A 4714-nucleotide genomic window follows, 5' to 3' on the forward strand; every position below is an offset into this window, starting at 1 on the left:
GTTTTGTGTCTTCTGCCTGAGTCTTTGGGGCGGCCTCCCTGGGGAAGCGATCTGGGACTTGCTGGCCTCGTCTGTCCAGCTCTGTCCCCGACTCCCGGGAATAGGTGGCTGGGAGTGGGACAGGCACAGCCTTCGTTGGGTTGGGAAGGAGAAGGATGGGTCAGCAGGAAGGGGACTCTCTTGTGGCCTTAGCCGATGGACACTTAAAGCCTCCATCCAGGTGGCCCCGTGCAGTGTGGCCACAGGAATCTGGTGTCTCCTCCTGGACTCTCAGCCGAGGCTCTGGCCCCCAAGCCGTCCCTGGGGGGGCAGTGAGGAAGGAGCAGAGGTAGAGCGAGTGCCTTTCTCTCTTATGTTCAGGTGACATTGCAGAGGGGGAAACAGAGCAGGAAGACACCGGACCTGAGGTCCTCTGGCCCCTAAAATAAGGAGAGCGCCCTTCTGTGCAGAGGAAGATGACCCCCAGGTCCCCACGGAAAGGGAGTGGGGTGGTCGTATGCCCACGTGTTCACCAAGGGGTTGCCTCTGGGAATTCGGGTGCTGTTCTCTGAGGGGCCCGAGTAATTGTTCGGCTTCCAGAAGAGCAGTGTTCACAAGACTATGTGGGCGCAGATAAGCAGCCTGTTTGATGCAAAATTCTGTGAGAGTTCTGCCCACTGGGTTCTGGGGCCGCTGACCCCTGGTGAGTTGCAGGGGCCTCTGCACTCCGCAGCGAGCCACGGGGGCAGGGGTGCTCCCCTGTCTCCCCTCCCTGGCACCTGGCACGGAGCCCCACCTTTCCTGTGAGCCCCTCTTCTGTGTCTGGAGTCGGACACTTTCCTGCGGCAGGAGGGGCGGGAAGGTGGTTTTGCTTGACCTTCTCCCTCCTGTCCTTCCTTCTAGCGACTCAGGAGGCAGAAACACACTTGGGACCCTTACCGGGGGGCGAGACGAGCTTCTCCCCTTAGAGGAAAACCAGGTTCCGCAAAGCAGATATATCCGGACCAGAGTGCTCTAGGCTGCACCAGGCCAAGGCCAAGGCCAGCAGGCCATTTGGTCATTCAGCGAGGCCATCTGCTCTGCTGCTCTGAAACTGAGTGAATTCAGTCAATCCTCATGAATCCATCAACAGGGCACTCTTAGGCCCACTTTACAGATGAAGAAAAAACCCACAGAGGTGTCCAACCTCCATGGCCCACACCGGGGCTCCAAACTACAGAGTGTGGGTGCTGCTCAACTGAGTCATGCTGCCCTTGGGGCGCAAGCAGAGCGGGCTGCCTGGAGGGAGCCCAACGCGCTCTGGGCGCGGGTTGGGTCTGCACTCTGTGGGTGGGTCAGCCATCCTGGTTTGGGGTCTGATTTTCTTTCATCCATGGGTGGGTGCTCTTGCGGACCCCGTCCCTGCCCCTTGGCTGCTGCAGCCGTCCTGGGAAGCCCTGGGAAGCCGTAGGCGCTGGCTCTCCCTGCAGACGCGGACTTTCTCAACCCTGGCTCACATTCCAGGGCACTTAAAAAAATACCCACATCAGCATCCCGCCATCAGAGATTCTGATTTTCTTTTTTAATGTTGATTTATTTGAGAGAGAGAGAGAGAGAGACAGAATGCGAGCAAGGGAGGGAGAGAGGGAGACACAGGATCCGAAGCAGGCTCCACGTTCTAAGCTGTCAGCACAGAGCCCCACACGAGGCTCAAACCCACAGACCATGAGATCATGACCTGAGCTGAAGTCGATGCCCAACCCACTGAGCCACCCAGGCCCCCTGGAGATTCTGATCTGATTGGCCTGGAGTGGAGCCCAGGTAGGGTTTTCTTTTTCTTTCTCTCTCTCTTTTATTTTTAGGGTCCCAGGCGATTCTAACACAGAGCTGGGCAAAAAGAAAGCTGGAGTCAGGACACCCGGGTTTGAATCCTGTCTCACCACTTCCTGTTTTATTGCCCTGGAGCTAGTTGGCTTCTCTGAGACTCAGTTCTGCACTTCTCATGGGGATGATCTCAGCCTCAAACAACAGGGCAGTATCAGTGTGAGACCATGGATGTGAATGTGCTTTGGAAACTATAGGACTGTATTAAATGGGGTGGGGGGAGAGCAAGGNTTTCTGTAGTATTTTTGCAGAGTGCTCATTTCCACATCACTTGCCCACAGACTCCCTGTGCTGTAAACCCTCTGAAAGAGGAGGATTTTATGGTTGAGCAATACTCCCACTGGGCTCTAACTGCAGGAACGCCTGATGGCTGGATGGACAGCATCCCCCAGAAACCTTTGCTGAGGGAAAGTATAATTGCTCCCAAGTGGGAAGATGGGTGGAGGGATCTTGAGGATGCCAGGCGAGTTGCTCACCTTCTGGAAGTGCGGGGCGGCTGACAAACACTGGGGCTATACTGCCACCGTGGGGCAGCACAGGAAACTGCAGCTGACTTTCCGCGGGGTTTCCGAGGGTCATTTTGCTTAAGTAGTGGTCCCAGGTCCATTTAGGGGCTTGGGTGCTTGTTACACTTGCAGACACAGGGGACCCATCGCCGCAGGCTGCCTGAGCTAGAATCCAGGGAAGGGATCTGGGAATCTGCATTGAAACACACCTCCTGGGCCATTCTAATTCGTAGAGTCACCTAGTTTCTCGGTGGCCTAATTTGTACAATTCAGGGCAAATCCAGAGCCTCTTGTTTAGAAATTATTAAGAATTTCAAGGAACAGGGGCGCCTGGGTGGCTTAGTCGGTTAAGCGTCCGACTTTCGCTTAGGTCATGATCTCGCGGTTCGTGGGTTCCAGCCCCGCGTCGGGCTCTGTGCTGACTGCCAGCTCAGAGCCTGGAGCCTGTTTCAGAGTCTGTGTCTCCCTCTCTCTCTGACCCTCCCCTGCTCACGCTGTCTCTCTCTCTCTCTCCTAGAAATAAATAAAACATTAAAAAAAAAATTAAAAAAAAAAAAAAAAGAATTTCAAGGAACACCCGGGTGGTTCAGTCAGTTAAGTGTCTGACTTGGGATCAGGTCACGATCTTGCAGTCTGTGAGTTTGAGCTCCACATTGGACTCTCTGCTGTCAGCACAGAGCCTGCTTTTCAGATCCTCTGTCTCCCTCTCTCTCTGCTCCTCCCCTGCTCTGTCTGTCTCTCTCAAAAATAAACATTTAAAAAACTTATAAAAAAGAATTTCAAGACAGTCACAGCAGAGGATTAAGTATGACCACAGGCTGCGTGCCTGTGCCACGGGCCCTGTTCCTAAGCCCTCCGGATCCGTATGGACGCTGAGGCAGCGACCGCCACTGTTAGTATGTCTTGAGTCCTGGCTCCCTACGACACAGCGGGTGAGACCATGTCTCTGGAGGTGAGGCAGTCTTTGAACAGAATTTGGACTCTACTACTTACAACTTATGAGACTTTGGACGCATTCCTAACCGCTGAGCTGTATTTATTTCCCTTTTAAATATTGGGATAATTTCCTTGTCAAAATTTGCTTTGAGAACATAAGATTATTTCTGTCGCATAATAAGTGTTGCCTATGTGTAGTTAGTACCACACTCTCGGCTCGGGGTTTGGGTTTTCGGATGCGAAGATGAAATAGATTATGGCCTCTGTCCTGAAGGGTTGACATTGTAGTGGACAGAAAGAGCCGCGGAAGTCTATGTGTCCCTGCGCAGGACAGAGGTGTGCCCCGGTGCACTTAGGAGGAATATCTATGTCCCCACAGGAGGTAGGAATTTCGGGGAAAGACGTGGTGAGTGTGCGTGTGTGTGTGTGTGCGCGCGCGCGCGCGGGGGGAGGTTCAGGCAGAGAACAGCATGAGGTACGTGGGAGCTTGAGGCTCCCTGTGGTAGAGAGAGGGTGTAAGTAAAGGAACAGCTGGAGAGGAAGTCAGAGGAGAGCTCATCAGGAAGGATTTGGGGGGTTCTTGCTGAGGGATTTCAGCTTTGGACTGAAAGGAAAGCATTTAAGCAGAGGGTGGGCATGACAGGATGGGTGCTTTTTCTTTTTCTTTTTTTTTAATATTTTTTTATTTATTTCTAGGAGAGAGAGAGACAGCGTNTGATGTGGGGGTTTGATGTCATGACCTTGGGATCCCGACTTGAGCCGAAATCAAGAGTTGGATGCTCAACTGACCGAGCCACCCAGGTGCCACGGGATCTGTGTTTTAGAAAGTGAACTCCAACTGTGATATCTTCCAGGGAGGACACGGAAGAGGCTGGGAGGTCCTGGCAGGAGGAAATGGCAGTGACCCAGGTGAGAAATGAGCGTGATTTGGACTAGACAGGGAGGGGGAGAGCAGGGTCAGACATGAGGGTTTTCTTTTCTTTTTTTTTTTNCACCCAACCGACTAAGCCACCCAGGCGCCCCAGGACGGGTGCTTTTTCTGTTTGTTTTCAATTTTTTATTACAGAGAGAGAGAGAGAGAAGAGTGCAGGGGAGAGGGGCGGAGGAAAAGAGAGAGAGAGAGAGAGAACAGACTTCAGGCTCAGCGTGGAGCTTGATGTGGGGGTTTGATGTCATGACCTTGGGATCCCGACTTGAGCCGAAATCAAGAGTTGGATGCTCAACTGACCGAGCCACCCAGGTGCCACGGGATCTGTGTTTTAGAAAGTGAACTCCAACTGTGATATCTTCCAGGGAGGACACGGAAGAGGCTGGGAGGTCCTGGCAGGAGGAAATGGCAGTGACCCAGGTGAGAAATGAGCGTGATTTGGACTAGACAGGGAGGGGGAGAGCAGGGTCAGACATGAGGGTTTTCTTTTCTTTTTTTTTTT

The sequence above is a fragment of the Crocuta crocuta genome, unplaced genomic scaffold (assembly GCF_008692635.1).
Source record: "Crocuta crocuta isolate KB4526 unplaced genomic scaffold, BGI_CrCroc_1.0 scaffold229, whole genome shotgun sequence".
In the NCBI taxonomy this organism is placed as follows: domain Eukaryota; kingdom Metazoa; phylum Chordata; class Mammalia; order Carnivora; family Hyaenidae; genus Crocuta; species Crocuta crocuta.